The sequence below is a fragment of the Lactuca serriola genome, chromosome 7 (genome assembly GCF_051521515.1).
Source record: "Lactuca serriola cultivar US96UC23 chromosome 7, Lser_US96UC23_V15, whole genome shotgun sequence".
Taxonomy (NCBI): domain Eukaryota; kingdom Viridiplantae; phylum Streptophyta; class Magnoliopsida; order Asterales; family Asteraceae; genus Lactuca; species Lactuca serriola.
This window is the reverse complement of record NC_136414.1, coordinates 36,110,839-36,128,998: the sequence shown is the minus strand read 5'-3', so window position 1 is coordinate 36,128,998 and position 18,160 is coordinate 36,110,839.

Genomic DNA, 18,160 nt, shown 5'->3' with positions numbered 1-18,160 from the left:
ATCAGAAGATAACCCAGCAGATTCGCTTACACAGGGACTGAGTAGGGTTAAGCACTTGCAGCATGCTAGGAGTATTGGGCTGAAGGATGATATTAGTTTATATTAGATAGTTTTAGAAACATGTAATAGATAAATGTAATTAACATTTGATGATTAAATAAAGGAGTATTATTTATAAGTCAAGTTACTGTCTTATGTTAATTGTTTGGCTATTGTTTCACTTTGCATGTTTTGACTTCCAAAATAATTAAGTTTATTAAGAATAATCGAATTATTCAAACTGTCCACAATCGTTCATGTGTTGGAAATAGGTATGAATGAAGATTTTCATGAACTGGTGTGTAGATTGTCTAAATGGTATTAGACATAGCAAAGGTTTGCTGCAACGTTCATGAGTGCTTATGAACAAGTTTTGAGCATTGAAATAAACCCGCGCTTGCTGGAATCACAGTGGAGTGATCGCAAGACGATAATATCATATGGTCTTAAAACCTAGATATATGGTTTATTATTTACTAATTGGTTGTACATTGATAATGCGAAACCGCATCAGTAAATTGATGTCATAAAACGCATTGTTTTGTATAGTTTATTAGTCGATAAGTAAATGCATATAAGTCGAAGTTTATCTGTTACTTGTATTCTAAGAGGTTAAAAGCGATATCACGGCCGCTCGATGATTTGATTTGACTTATGTGTCGGGCCCGGTCAGGACTGAATTGATGTGTTCAATTAAGTTCTATGTCAAATAAATATGAGATCGAGAAAATAGTTGCTGGACAATAAGTGTGACAATGTTTCATGAAATCGTCTGCACGATATCAAAACAGAGGACTGTACGATCCCTTATCTAAAGGACAGGTTACTGATAAGATCAGAGTTGACAACGTCTTTGAGAGCTACAATTGCTAATCGGATTGTGTTTGTATTTATAGTTACTAGACTTATCCAAATGGTAGACTGTTGGATTAGTGTCTAAGGCTGTAACTATATTTGGTAAGTACTTGACCCGGTTGTGCATGGTCCTTTTGGGTTGCCTTCACCATAGCAACTTGACAGGGTGATTTATATAGAGAGAGAAGAGATATTATTATTAATGTACTATAAGAATAATATGTTAAAGGAATAATAATATTATTTGATTAATATAAGTCATAAATTAATTAGGAATTAATTTGGTGACTTAAGGAGATTAATTGAAGAAAGGGGTATAAACTGTCAAATGTGTGATAGCTGTATTTTGAGCTAGGAATCCTTATGGATATAGGGTGGACGATTTTAGGGATGTGGATCACCTAGAAATCGTCCAAGGTCTTATCTAGAAAGGATATTGGATTGCTTTGAGGCTAAGTCATCCAATTAGGGTTTTAGGGTGAAACCCTAGGAGCTCACAGTATAAATAGCCCCTTGGGGTTGAGGAAATCGGCACCTTTGTTATTGGAGTAACCCTAGAGCCGATTTCCCTCTTCCTTACCTCTCTCAAATCATCTTCTTGCTAGTTGGTGTCTGTAAGCTATTAGAGGAGTGACATTTGTGACTCTAAGCTCCAAGAAGAAGAAGGTTTTCAAGCAAGTAACTCAAGGTATTATTCTAGATCTGTTTTCATATGTTTTGATGGTTATTCTACATTAGATCTAGCCATGAAAGTCTTGGATATATTGCATGTTCAATTAGAGAAACCTAGATCCAAGCTATAGGGTTGTATGTGCACATAGGAAAGTTCTTATGTCTAAAACCCATCAGTGGTATCAGAGCCATGATTGGTTTCAATTGAATATGATGCTTAACTGTTTTGCTTGCTGAAAATCGTTTTTATTACCCTCTGTCCGACCCAACTCGGCGAGTCAATGTTTGGACTCGGCGAGTGGGCCCTACTCGGCGAGTCCAAAACTTGACTCGGCGATTCCGAGCGTCAGACAGAGGATAATTGGGGATTTTGTTGCTGTTTTGTCTTCGATTGATACCTAAATTGTTTTATTATGTAAAATCCGAATTTTAACCTAATTTAATGATTATCCTTGACATAATAATAGATAATTTCAAATCTTTTAAATATTGATTATTTATATGATAAATATTGGACTATTTAAGATTATTTGGTAATTATCTAGTGACTAAAATTGGATTAGGTCAAATATAGATAATTATGAAATTAATTATTTAATTTGAATTATTTGTTATTTGATCCCTATTGTTTTAAAAAAGTTCAAAATTTATCCCGAAGTTTTGAAATTTGAATTTTGTGATTAATAGTTTAATTTAGAAGAATTTAAATTTCAACCCCTAGAATTTTATAAGTTTAAAATTCAACCCTATACTATTATACAATTAAAGGCTTAATTAATATATAAGTAAAATTAAAATGCTAGTCTTACCATTAGTAGGCCTCATTCACGAAGCCAGTCTATAAGGTGGGTATAAGGTTGTTGCCTATAAAATGGCACTTAATGGGTGTACACTCACACCCACCGCTTGCTTGACTGGTGGAGGGTCGTTAGCCGAACGGGTAGGATAGGGCAACTCTCTCTTCTCATTAATAAGTATAATGAATCTATAAAGTAACTAAACTATTTTATAAAAATTCCCAATCTTAGCTGCTTTAGGAAAGTGAATTGATGCAATCCCATGAAATTGCACGTTGCACCCTTGCTGGGAAGTTAGTGGAGCGTGTGTGGTTTACCGGCACACTAATTGGTTCTAAGCAAAGGTGGCAAAGGGTGATTCATTGTTTATCATAGTTCGATGGAGCGTGTGTGGTTTACCGGCACATCGAATGGGTGATTGTAACAATGAAGGCACCGTGTAGATTTTCATGGTTATTCACACCCGCTTTGCGATCCTCGGTATCCCAGTCACAAAATAGAGGGGCATATCAAGATTTAAACATGCCATTGAAAGGTTCAATGAATCTCAAAGAAAATCTAGGAATTCTCAATAAAAACTTAAGGTTATGTTTTCAAGGTGAAGAATTAGTGAATCGTCATTCACTTACCTCCAAATTATTTGCATGTTGGATTACGGCATCCCCTTTCTAATATGTAAATAAGGTTGTTGGGTCCTAGCCCTAATTTTTCATTTTGAGTGTTTAATTAGGGATCCAATTCTAATCAAACTTTGTCCTTTCTAATTGCAGATGTCAAACGCAAACAACGCTGCTGCTAACTCATTCACGTTAATAAGTCTTTGCCAAAAGGTGACCTTCGATGGTACGAACTTTAGCGAATGGATAAGATACATTCGCACCATTGCACGCTACAAGGACAAAGAGTATGTCCTCGAAGAAAAGCTCGAGAAGGTCAACCCGGAAATCGCTACTCCCGAATAGAGTTTGTGCGTGGCATGAACTCGCCGAGTTGTTCTTGAGATTCGTCGAGTATGGTTTGGGTTTCACGTAAATTGTTCAGCGAGTAGACTCGCTGGGTTGGGGGATGACCCAGTGAGTCAGGGAGAGTCAAAGGGGGGCTGAGTCAAGCCGGAACTCGCCGAGTTGTTCTTGAGACTCGGCGAGTTGAGTCGTGGTGGCCCCGCGATTCATGTCAGGTGGAACTCGTCGAGTTAGGGAAGTACTCGACGTGTCAAGAGAGGATCCGAGGGAGTCAGTGAACACGTATAGACTCGCCGAGTCGCTCTAGTGCACTCGCCGAGTCCGGTCAAAGTTGACCGTTGACCATTGACAGAGTTGACCAGTGTTGACTTGATAGGGTTAGTCAACCTTAGTTGTGAAAGTGTTAATTAGAGATATATTGTGTTATAGGAGGACTATAGCTCGGGAGATCGAGCGCTAGTGATTTCAGGGATTTGCGAGTTATCGAGATACGCAAGGTGAGTCTTCTCACTATACTTTACCTTGAGTAGGTAATCAGAGTTATGTGACAGAGTATTTGTATGCTATATGCATGTTATGTGTTGTACTGCATTATTTCTATGTGATTTATGTTGTGCATGCTTATAGAGTTGGAACCGGAAGGTTCACAGAGTTAGAACTAGAGGGTTCACAGAGTAGGGTCCACGGACCCACAGAGTTATAGCCTCAAGTGGCTAATATGTTCTATGTGTGGTATTTTGGGGAACTCACTAATCTTTGTGCTTATAGTGTTTGGTGTTATTTTTTTCAGGTACTAGTGATGACCATGGGAAGGCGCCGGCTTGATCAGTACACACACGGGATTTTTATGTTATGAGATCTTGGGATTTTTATATGTCATGGATTGAGTTTCAAACATTGATGTTTTTATGAATATTAAATGAATTATGTTTTTATACAATGCGAAAAATTGTTTTGAAATTTACGGTGTTACACTATGATTGAGAATTCAAGGAAGATAATGAGTCTCTTCGATGTGGAGTTTTCTAGGGAATATAGCGACGTTTTTCCCTGATGAGTTGTCGAGTGTATAAACACCATATAAAGTAGAGCTCTAGTTTGACCATATTTCTGGTATGGCTCAAAAGCCAAAGCATCTCTTAAGTTGGTTCATTTGGTAATTATGTCATAGCTTCACAAGCTGTTTGATTGTGGGTTATTCGACCACAGTTCTGTTGGATTAGTGTCTAAGTCCATAACTATTTTGGTATGTACTTGACCCGATGGTGCATGGTCCTTTTGGGTTGCCTTCACCAAAGCAACTTGATAGGATGAATTATGGAGAAAAAGGATTAATTATGATTTATTAATATATTATGAGAATAATATATTAAAGGAGAAATCATATTGTTTAATTAATATTAGTCAAGAATTAATAAGAATTAAGTTTGTGGCTAAAAGACATTAATTAAACTTAAGGGACTAGAACTGCAAATTGTGTGATAGTTGAATATTGAGCTAATGGACTCCATATTAAAGGAGTGGACGAATTCTATGGGGGAAACCCATTAGAAATCGTCCTAGGGCCTTTAAGGAAGGAGTTCATGGGTTGCTTAGGGCTTAAGCATCCAAATTAGGGTTTCCTTGTTAGATAACCCTAATAGCCTCACTATTTAAGGAACCCTTAAGCCCCAAAAACGAGGAGAACTAATTAGTTAGGGTTTCCACACGTTTTGGGAAGCCTCCTTCTCTTCTCCTCTTCATCCTCTTGCTCTTGGTGTTTGTGAACCATTAGAGGAGTGACATTTGTGACTCTAAGCTTTCTAAAGTCTATACAAGAAGGATTTGAGATTGTTATTGCTACATAACAATCAAGGTATGATCTAAACCCTATTTTATATGTTATATTGGTTATCATATGCTAGATCTAGGGTTTATAGTCTTGGATGAATTGCATGTACAATAGAGAAACGTAGATCCAAGCATTAGGGATTGTATGGGCACATAGGAAAGTTCTTATGGCTAAAACCCATCAGTGGTATCAGAGCCTAGATTGGTTTCTATTGTATTGATGCATATTTGATCGAAATCAACACTAAAAATTGAAAAATTTTGATTCTGAGTGTTTGACTCGCCGAGTCACTTGGTGCACTCGCCGAGTCAGGTGTACTCGACGAGTCCAGGTCCAGACTCGACGAGTCGAAACGTCTGACAGCTCGTTTTCACGATTTTCTTCCTGTTTTGGCTTTGGATAATTACCATAAATATGTTTTTGTTATAAAATCCGAATTTTATCAATATTTGGTGATTATCCTTACCTAAATAGAAGATAATTGTCAAATTTTAGATAATCATTTGTTTTATTAGATAAAGTGTGATTATTTGTAATTTAGATTTGAATTATCTTGTGAAAAAGTTTTAATTTTTTCCCCTTTAGGTTTTATAGTTTAAATTTGAACTTAATAGTTTTGTTTTGAAATTAAATAGTTAAAACCCTAATGTTTTGAAAAGTTTCAAAACTTGCCCTCAAGTTTTGGAATTTAAATTTTTGATTAAAAAGTTTGATTTTGAAATATTTAAATTCTAAACCCTAATGTTTTGAAATGTTTCAAAACTTGCCCTCAAGTTTTGGAATTTAAAAGTTGATTAAAAGGTTTAATTTAGGAATGTTAAATTCTAAAACCCTAGTATTGTTTTGAAAAGTTCATATCACACCCTTATGGTTTTATTAATTAATTAAGGTGTATAATTAAAAGAGGTTGAATAAATCCATAAAGTTTTGGTTTACAATTTAATTGAATTAAAAGTATAATTGTTAAATTTGACCACCTAGTATTTTAAAAGGTATAAAATACACCCTATACTATATATAACATTATAAGTCTAACATTATATATATGTATGAGTAAAAGTCAGTCTTACCGTTAGTAGGCCTCATTCACGAAGCTGGTCTATAAGGGGTGTTTAAGGAAATTGCCTATAAAATGGCGATTGAATGGGTATCCACTCTTACCCACCGCACTCTTGACTAGTGGATGGTCGTTAGCCGAACGGGTAGGATAGGACAGAACTTTCCATTATAAGTATAATGAAGTACAAAAGTAACTAAATGTTTTCATCAAATTCCCAATCTTAGTTACTTTAGGCAAAAGTGAATTGATGCAATTCCATGACATTACACTTTGTACCCTTGCGAAGACATTAGTGGAGCGTGTGTGGTTAACCGGCACACTAAATGGTTCTAAGAAAAGGTAGCAAAGGGTGACTCAATGTTTGTCATAGTTCGGTGGAGCGTGTGTGGTTTACCAGCACATCGAATAGGTGACCTTAACATGTGAGGGCACCATGTAAGTTTGCATGGTTATTCACACCCGCTTTGTGATCCTCGACATCCCAGTCACAAACTAGAGGGGCATATCGAGATTTAAACATGCCATTGAAATGTTCAATGAATCTCAAAGGATCTAGGAGTTTTTCATAGATTTGAAACTTAAATTTCTTTTTTTCGTTTTGATGGTGGAAAATTAGTGAATCGTCATTCACTTACCTTCAAATGTTCTGCAATTAGGTTACGACATCCCTCTCCCGAGTTGTGGAATATTGTGTTGAGTCCTAGCCTTAATATCTCATTTGGGTGATTTATTAAGGACTCAATCAATCAACTAACTTGAATTTGTTTTCTCCCGTTTTGTAGATGTCAAAGTTCGACAATTATGGTCTTCCCAAATCCCGTGGAACAAGCATTCCACATGAAGATGATATTCCACGATTCGATCGAGGAACAAGAGATCATGCTTCACTTCCTCCTCCTCCTCCCGTTATTCCCCCTAACCCACAAGATCGAAGAATTGAAAGGTTCAATGTCACTAAATCCCTATTGGAAATGAAACATGAAGATGGTAAAACCGTGTGTGCCCACGTTCTAGGAATGAAATCACACATCGATAGGTTGATAATGTTGGGTGCGTCATTCCCAGATAAGTTGGCTGTGAACTAGGTTCTGTAGTCACTTCCTGAATCATATAATGAGTTCAAGAGAAAGTATTATATGATGGATCATGACGAAAACCTCATTGACCTAACTTACATGCTCATTGCTGCTGAATTAGAAATGATTTGGCAAGGCAATGGAGCGTATTTGGTGGGAAAGTCAACCAACCATGCTTCCGAGGACGTTCTAGGAGAACCGACCTACGTTTGCTGCCAAGAGAAAGGGCGTTGGATACAAGTCTGCCCTAAGAGCCTGAAGAGTCCAGAAGATGGGAGATTCAAAGAGTATGGTTGTGCTTCAGGTAAAATCCACTATCTAACTCCATTAAGTTCCTATTCATTGATTCTTAATATATGATGTGATAAGATTGCATTTGAATGTTTTGCAGGATCAGTGAAAAGAGAGGAAGCTTGATGAGAAAGCAAGATGAGTCTAATCACAAAGAAATGGATCTCGATCGCATGGACTTGAAGATTAGATTTTGAGCTTAGAAAGTTATGATAGAGTTGTTAGGAATATTTATTACATAGTTTTTCAGTTGATTTTGCATTGTAAGGACAAAATGTTTTCCGCTGCTTTATGAATAAAATAAATTTTGATTTGACTCATTTATTTATTTATTTATTTCCTTGCAATAAAATCGTTATGAAAAAAAATTGTTGTTTGCATATTTCTACAACAAATGGATGTGATTCTTAATTATGTTGTTTGTGGAAATGTCGAGAATTTACCAAATAGGGAGAGTTTCTCATCGCCCAAGTTTCAATTGGACAGAAACTTGGAATCATGCAACTTGGTTGCACGATGAATGAGAAATTTCATATTTGGAAATTAGACTAAGTCATTGACAAAGTGTCAAGTGAAAGACTAGGAGATTGAGTACACAAAGTTGTGTGTTGATCAAGTCCACCACAAGGGTAACAAAGATATTCGTCATGATTTACTAAAGGATTAGTAAATATGATTGTGCTTATAAGATTAAGTGTAATTCTGAATTGATTGAAAAAGGTTTAAATCAATAGCAGAACGAATAAGAAGAATCAAGTTGGCAGAAAGATAAAAGTTTATCTATTCTAAGAAGAAGGGAGAGTACCTTTTATGCTTTATGATATGACTTAATGATTAAGAACCATATCCGAATTGATCCTCTAAGTGAATCTTTGTGCAATTGTATGTCTAAGAAGAGGAATCGAGAATTGAAGAAATAGTTAAATCAAGAAGTTAATCATACTTCGTTCCAATACAAGTCTTAAAGTTAAGATTGTAACATTGAGTGACAAGTCTTAAGAAGGTTTATAACATTCATCAAGTGTATAATTTGGAAAAGGATTTTCTTATTTTCATACATTTGAAATTGGAAAGTTGTGATGTCTTGGATAAGACAAAGACCAACTAGGACCAATTTTATGAAATGTTTTTGCCTTGATAAAAGCTACACTAACTCTTAAATAATTGGTTGTCAAGAAATTTTTATTGATAAGAGAATCTTATATGTTAAGGAGTCAGTGGGAGTCTCAATGGTCTTGAAAGGTTTCAAGAACAAATCAAGAATAAACCTTATCGATCATCACTAGCACACGAGTAGAGGTTTACCACCTATCGTGTTGACGTTATCTTGTTTCTGTGCCGTTCCAATCGAGTTAATTATGCATATGAGTTCTATGAGTTCTCATTTGATTGCATAAAAGGCAAGGACCTTAATCAATGAAAAGTACATTGATGGGAAAGGGTGAGCTGCTTAACTACTTGGAAGACATGGTGGGCAGCCGTGTTACCATAAGGCAAGAAATCAAGATTGAGAAGGCTCGGTCCATAAGAGTTTGAATTTGTCATAAACTTTGGTTTTAACAAATTCACATGGATAGGAACACATACACCATTAAAATCGAAGTGTCATAAGATTTCCTCCTTCATGAAAATGACTGTGAGGAAATGCTTTCACTAAGAAAGATTTTAAGAAGATAGTGATTGTTAAATTGTATTCTCGAATTCGATTATGGTTACGGTATCCCTTTCCATGATTCGAATTGTGAGATTTGGCAATTAGTCTTAATTATTTAGACACACATATGAGCTATCTAAAAGAAAAGTGTATAAGTTCAAGAAGCCTTGATAAAAGATTATCAAAGCATTGGGTATTAGAAATATGAACTTAAACAAATTCAATAGGCATTATTTTTCTGAAAGTTAAGCTGTTTCTGAATACATGTCAAAGCTAGTAGGAGCATAAGTGTTATGTTTATAATAATCATCATGATAGTGGGAGCATAAATGTTATGATTGTATGATTATTAAGGCAAGTGTTGCAAGTTAGCAATATTAATTATAGAAAACAAGAGTCATACTTTACAAAGTCGTAAGGATTGAATAGTTGTTTCGCTATAATTAAGGGAGAGAATATTATGCTTCATTTCAAATCTAAAGGCTTAGGTTGTGGAATGTTAATATTTTTAGTCAAAGATACATAGTGTGTTCTTAAATTTTGATTATGATTATGGCATTCCTCTTCATAGTTCGAAATGTGAGAACGTAGCACATAAAATATTATGGCAGAAGATTGATAAAGTATTAAATCTTCATGTAAGACATTATGCATCGTGTCCCATACGCTTCGGGTATAAGATTGATTGCAAATGCTATAATATTTGACCATTCTAAAACTTTCCAAATGTCTAGCGCATTTAAAGGGTAAAGGACAAGAATCGGTTTTGACTAAGATAATTAAACAACTATCAAAGGACAATCCAATGTTCGCCGAGGATTGGTCGCTTGTGAGTACTTGGAAGTATGATATTGGATGGACCATATCGACTTTATTATGAATAGATAAGATTCTATTAAGAATGAGTTGTCATATGGAAAATATGGAAATGTTTCCATGTTAGGAGTTGGATATTAAGAATCAATGTCTAGATTAGAAACTTTTATGCAAAAGGATGTTCAAAGGAATGTACTTTGAGTGAGAGACATCACATCTAAGGAATTGTATTGTAACAATCTCCGATAGAGGACTATTTAATATCATTAGTAATAGTCATTGTGACTTTAGTGTAATGACATTACGAAAGGATCATCGCATAAAATGTTAGAATCTAACATATTCTATAAGTGGCAAGAATTTGATATTCTTTCACTTGTGAAAAGGATTGGGAGTTGTGGAATGAATAGGATTGGAAATGTATTCATTTGATCTATTTCACAAAGTAAGAACCATAGGTAAACATTGTGTGCATGCTAAGAGCATGGGACAAGTGTAATAATTCAAGTAAGAAGTTGATTACCCGAAACAACAAATAATGAGTAATCGATATGGTGATAAATAAAATGTGTTTTATTTATACTCAAAGGTTTGAGGCCATATGGGATTAGTATTATTCTTGTGATTCACTTTGCATGTTTTGACTTCCTGAATAATTTAATTGGTTAAGAACAGTCAAATTATTCGAACGGGCCACATTCGTTCATATGTTGGAAGTAGGTATGAATGAAGACTGTCGTGAATTGGTGTGTGGATTGTCTAAAGAGCATTAGACATAAGCAAATGTTTGCTGCAACGTTGATGAGTGCTTATGAATAGGGATGAGCATATGGACCGGGGAACCGGCCGGAACCGGTACCGGAACCGGAACCGGCACCGGAACCGGAACCCGATGGAACCGGTCGGGCCGGGACCGGGACGTTATTTTTGTGGATTTTTGGAACCGGGAACCGGTAGGAACCGGAACCGATTTAACCGGAACCGGTAGAACCGGCAAAAACCGGTAGAACCGGCAAAAACCGGAACCGTATGATGCTATTTTTCAAGGAGCGGTTCCAACATTTGAAGACACGACAAGAACCGGTAGGAACCGGGAACCGGAAGAACCGGAACCGGTAGAACCGCCGGGCCGGTTCGGTTCTTGATTTTGGCCGAAGCCGGTTCCCCGGTCCGGTCCGGTTCCGGCCGGTTCCGGCCGGTTCGGTCCTTTTGCTCATCCCTACTTATGAATATGATTTGAGCATTGGATTAAACCCATGCTCACTTGGATCACTTCATGGATTTTATCATGAGTGATTAGTGAGGCGATATATTCTTGAAACCGAGATGTGTGAGTTGTATCTTGCAAGTCGGTTACACATTGATAATATGTAAACGCACCAGTAACTTGGTGTTATAAAACATATTGTTGTGTGTGATTTGGTGAGTAAGTGCAAGCGAGCATTGAGTCAAATTTTATCCGTTCCTTTTATCCAAAGTAGGATAAAAGCGATATATATGGGCCCCTCGATGATTTAGTGATGGCACCTAAGCGCTTGGCCAAGCCGAGACTAAATCGATATGTTCAATTGTAGTCTGTTGTCAGTCGTCATAAATCTGAATTCGGGAAACAGCACATAGACAGAGAGAATGATTTAGATCCATGTCTCAGTCTATAAGATATCTAGAATGGAGGAATATATGATCCCTTATCTAAAGGACACGCGTGTCTGATAAGATCAGAGTTGACAGCGGCTTTAGAAAGCTACGATTGCATATCAGGATCTGAAGTCATACGCAGAATAGTTATTAGACTTATCCAAGTGGGAGACTGTTGGATTAGTGTCTAAGTCCATAACTATTCTGGTATGTACTTGACCCGATGGTGCATGGTCCTTTTGGGTTGCCTTCACCAAAGTAACTTGATAGGATGAATTATGGAGAGAAAGGATTAATTATGATTTATTAATATATTATGAGAATAATATATTAAAGTAGAAATCATATTGTTTAATTAATATTAGTCAAGAATTAATAAGAATTAAGTTTGTGGCTAAAAGACATTAATTAAACTTAAGGGACTAGAACTGCCAATTGTGTGATAGTTGAATATTGAGCTAATGGACTCCATATTAAAGGAGTGGACGAATTCTACGGGGGAAACCCATTAGAAATCGTCCTAGGGCCTTTAAGGAAGGAGTCCATGGGTTGCTTAGGGCTTAAGCATCCAAATTAGGGTTTCCTTGTTAGATAACCCTAATAGCCTCACTATTTAAGGAACCCTTAAGCCCCAAAACTAATTAGTTAGGGTTTCCACACGTTTTGGGCAGCCTCCTTCTCTTCTCCTCTTCATCCTCTTGCTCTTGGTGTTTGTGAACCATTAGAGGATTGACATTTGTGACTCTAAGCTTTCTAAAGTCTATACAAGAAGGATTTGAGATTGTTATTGCTACATAACAATCAAGGTATGATCTAAACCCTATTTTATATGTTATATTGATTATCATATGCTAGATCTAGGGTTTATAGTCTTGGATGAATTGCATGTACAATAGAGAAACCTAGATCCAAGCATTAGGGTTTGTATGAGCACATAGGATGTTATTATGGCTAAAACCCATCAAGTTCCTCATCTCTTGAAGCGTCTCTCCAATTTGTTAAAAGAAGGACGATAAATGCTAATAGGTATCAATTATCTAAGATTGAAAAAGATCAAGATGATGGAAAATAAGAACCACCATCCTATTTTGGTTTGGGGTGTTCATGCAGCGAGGGAAGGTGTTTGTGTCTACTTTGTGAAGAGAGGACTCTAGGGTTCGTTTCCATCATTTGTGCGTTGTGATGATCACGTGACTAGTGAGGAGGTATAAATGAATTTCTTACCATGAAGACTTCTTCCTTTCTTATTCTCCTATAAATTCATCACATTTCTAGAGGTATAAATGAATTTCTTACCATCCATCTCTTTTTTTCGAATCTCTTTCTTAATCCTTGAAGTATTTGGTGACGTTTGTCAAAGTTAGAAATCTGGAAAAAAAAATTTGATTTGTTTTATGAGGAATGTAGAGCTCGATATGATCTGAATTAGATGATGCTCCAGAGAGATGAAAATATATTAAATTGAGGCTATCTTCCAGAAAGTCCAATAACACCCTTTTCGGAGTTGTGGATTTTGTTTTATGTTTAAAATACTGAACAAGGGTCGGGATGTGAAACTTCAAAATATGAAATGTAGACTTATTTTCTATTTGATTGTTTGTGTCTATATGTTGTTAATTTTTCAGCCTTATTGAGTGTGTTTTGTTTTTTTAGTGGCTGCCAAAATATTGCCATGAACACCCTCAAAAGTGTTATTAATCAAGTTCATGAACTGTTCAAAGTTTTGGAATCATTAACTTCTTTATTGTTGCAAAAACTCATGTTGATTTCAACCTCAATTATAATGAGTATTTTTTCTATAAAAGACCATGTTTTGAACCATCGAAAAGGTATTCAAAACAAACCCAAATTGTGTTTTCTCTTTTTGCAACATACATTGTTTTTCCCATAAAAACAATGTACTTTGAGTCATGGTTTGAGGCTGAACTTGTTTAACGTCTTGTCATGTTGCTACTGTTAAGAACTCAATTTATATCTTTAAAGTTAATTTTGGTTATGGCTTATTGGGTTAAGTTGTCAATTAACCCTTAAAATGCATTGCTGGGAAATCCATAAAAATTCTCATTCTGCCCCGGTTTTGAAAAAAATATAGCAACATCATCATGAGTCGTATTCGTGATCCGTAAACTCTCAAAGTTTTAAATTTTAGTCTAGTTTGTCCAAAATTTTTCTCAAGACCTGATAATGTCTCTAACCAAGATGAAAATCATTGTTTTCACTGATTGGGCGGAAATTAGCTGCACGAATATGCAGTTTTGTAAAATTGATAGCAAATTATAGAAAAATTGGGTGGACCTGTGCGAGTAGTCCTTTTAAATCTAAAAGTATGAACTACCCAAATATGGAATAAAGTTGAATTTTTTTACAGGTTTAAGTGGTGCTAACATGGCCTTGAACAGACTGCTATTTCAGGTCAAAATCTAAAATTTTGGCCTACTGACTAATTTGCATGTTTGGGTAGCAAAATGCTATTATTTGTTGATGTAAAATTCTAGTAATATATTTATTTTTGTTTGATTAAGGGAAGGCTTGGTACCTCTGTTTATACAAGAGTAAAAGAGTAGAGAGGACATGTTTTTGGGCAAAGGTGAGTTAATCATGTGGATTTTTAAAGCACTTTGTTAAGGAATTTCATATCTTAGATGGATTGATATGAACCTAGGCTATTTAGGTTTCATGTTCCCCTATTGTATGTGATATTACTATATTCTATTTTATGTATGAGAGTCTATGATGCTTAAATGCTAGATTCTTATTCTTTTGATGTGAGTGGTGAGTTTGGGTCATGATAGAAAGAGTGTTTTATGATGATTCTATGTGATGGATGCATGCCATGTTTTCTTGGAAATACTTGTCTATGATGATTAGAACAAATCATGTTAGTGATGTTGTCAAGGAATAATGATGATATATACATAATTTGTATGTTACGTAAAATGTTTTAACTTGTATTTACTTGTTTACAAGTTTACATGAGAAGTAACGTGGGAAGTAGTATGCTAGAAATAGATGAAAATCAATACACATGATTACTTATGGATGTCATGTGTGATTCCTTAAAAGATGAATTAATAATTAATTAATTAAAAGGGGAATACACTAGAAGGTGAAGGGTAGCAACCTACACTTAGGTGTGTGTCCTATCCGGATAATATGATGGCCTTGTGGGTGAAAGATACCTATAGAATAAGAGCTTAACCCAACTTTGATGTCGAACTAGACAACCACTCGGGTCATGGTCCTGGTGCACCTTGGTATACTGGGACTGGAGTGGTGTTGACGATTGATGGAATGTATGCGCAAACACCACGTGGGATTTAGGAGGTGTAACTTGATGGAATTGGAACCGCTTGTACCGATACTTAACGACAATGCATGTACTAGTATATGCAACGTCAAAGTAGCAAACGCAGCAAACATGGGGCAATGTTACGGGTGAGATTCGTGTATCATTTAGTTCATTGGATTGTTTCGGTGAGGTTACTAGTGAATGGGATACTTACCTTGGGGTTACAGATGAGAATATAGACCAATAAATAGGAAGTATTATAGTTACTGTAAATGATGAACATGATGAATGATATTATTTTACAATATTCTAGTGAGGAATGAAGTAATAAATATTAGATACATAGTTGATTAATGAAGTGTAACTAAATGAACAACCTCTAAAGATGAATAATAATAATTGAGCTTAATTATGTTAGTTATGTGATCTTTTCGATGCCATGTTATGTGAGTGTATGAATGCGTGTTTATATGGTGTTTTGTTTGACCCATTTGGGATATATGCATTCCATAACATTGTACTTATGATTAGCTCACATAATATTTGCTGACATTTGTTTCTTTGCTTATTGTTTGCCTTGCATTGGTATAGGTAGCATAATATGATGACCTGGTGAGGATGGGGTCTCTTAGGTAGTTACTTCTAGTATTATTTTAGTGATGATACCCTTTGGACATTTCGTTAAGTTTTAATAGCACTTGTTTTAAGAACTTGGTTTGTTTTGGTTTATGAGATTTAATGTTGATGATTGATGTTTTTGGTAATAAATGTAACATTGGTGATGTTTTTATAAAATTTGAAATAAGACTTTTACTAACGTATTATGTTAAATAAATATTGTAAAAATAAAACAATTTTGGTGATAAATACGGTGTTACAGTAACTTTGGAGGATATTCAGGTGGACGAGCGTCTGAACTATACAGAAAGACCGGTTGCGATCCTCGATAGGAGGACGAAGACTCTGTGAAACAAGGTGGTGGGTTTGGTGAAGGTGCAACGGCAGCACCGTAAAGGCTCAGAGTGGATGTGGGAGCCCGAGGAGGAGATGAGGGAGCATTATCCATAGTTATTTGTAGCAGCAGACTTTGAGGACGAATTCTAATTCAAAACGGGGGAGAGTTGTAACACCAGTTTCTCAAGTACTCTTCATTCATAGCTTAAATATAAATTATCTTGCAAAAATGGTCTTTACACAGGGCATAAGTATTGAATTACGCATAGTGTATGTCATTAAATGGACACGGGGAATTTATGCTCTACGCAGGGCGTACAATACATATACAAGACGAAATTAATCAGAACCCAAACCCTAACTTTTAGGGTTGAGACCCTATTTAAAGACCTTAAGTCCCTTGAGGCCTCCACTCTCCCAAGCTATCATTTCGAGTTGTGAGCTTGTTTGAGGCCTTTTATTTCTTCTTGGTGCATATTGAAGAATGAGATGTCTATAATTGTAGATTGGTATGGCTCAAGCTTGATGAGCTAGAGCTTTCATCTCTTTTTCAAACTTCTGGAGGTAGAAAGCTCTCACCTTTATGGTTCTATAGTGTAGATCTAGGTTGGATTCTTGGTTTGCAAGCTTTTGGTCCCAAGGTTTTGGTTCTTGGGGATATAAGCTATTCTAGAGCTTAAGGTTGTCATTTTATGTTGTTTCTGAGAGTCATATGTCATAAAAATGAAATATTTGTTGCTATCTTTCACCCATGCAAGGATTTGAGGTCATTAAAGGGTGGTATGAACCTAGGGTTTGGTTTTGGGCTCTATTAAGCCATGCAAATGCATAAATTCTGGAACTCCGCCTAACTTGACCGACTAACATTAATTATAGACAGTAAGAGGCTATCTAGTGCCTAGCCACCGTGTAGGCCGCTTTTTACAACACTGAAAAAACCTAAAGAAACCGTTTATAAGTATTGAATGTGTACAAAAACAATAATGACTTATTTTGCAACCAAAAAAATAAAAATAAAGACCAAATATGTACAAAATAAGAAGTATATTACTCTATTAAGTCATTTTTTTCGGTTTATCTGGACTAGTCGGTCATAAAGACTGAATGTGTATAGTTAAAAAAGTTGAAGGAGCAAATATGAACAAAAAAAAAAAACTCAATGACTAAATGTATACAAATCAAAAAGTATATTACCTTTTTAATTCATTGTTCCTTAAAAATATCAATATAAGTTATACTTTTATACATCTAAATGTCACTATCATGTAATATTTACTTTTAAAAATGTAATACCAGAATATTATATATAAATTTCAACTTATTGCTTATTACAGAATATGTTTTATTAAACCATAATTATGCAACTTGATTTTTTCAATTTTTAAAAGTCCTTAATGATAGGTCACCTTAAGGTTGAACTTGTGCGTTTTAAATTTTAAAATGTTAAACACAGATGATTACTATTATTTATCTATAGTTATATCATCTAATTACAACATTATTGCATATTCTTTACCAAAAATTTTTGCATATTTTTGGTGCATTCCATACATGACTTGTTCCTAATGTCAATATCGTAACAAACATTAAATTCTAATTGGTACTCATCTTTCAAGAATAGTTTGAATGTATTAGATAGTCCAAGTCTTGCAAAAGGTATTTAACATTATCTAAAAGTCTTAAACTATTTTATTAGGACATCAATTGTAGAATCGGTAGCAAGTGGAGACATAGAGGGGATTCTCATCAAAATGGATTAAGATCTCATTATAGAATTCAAGCATCATAAAATGGCAAAACACCAGCTAACGGATAATCAACATGTTTTCTTTTAATATTTTTGGTTTCTTAGCAACAGAACCCATGCAACTCTTCAATAATATCCAACAGAATATATATAATAGTGTTATAACCTTAATATATATGGCCATAGTTTTTAATAGAGAATTAACTAAAAGGACTCACACAACTTATTCTCCCTTTTACTTACATCTTGATGTGAAAAATCATCTATTTTGTAGAATGATGCAATCAAAGATGATTTTGTTGAAAATATTGAGATATTTCATAAAAAAAATGTTTTCAGATATTCCTAAAAGCCAAAAAATAAATGAGAATATGATACACTTATTTCACGATTACTCCAAGTCCTCATGAAACACGAGAAAATTGAAAAACCCAAAAAGTAAATTTAGTTCGTTATAAGCATCCATTTAAAACTATATA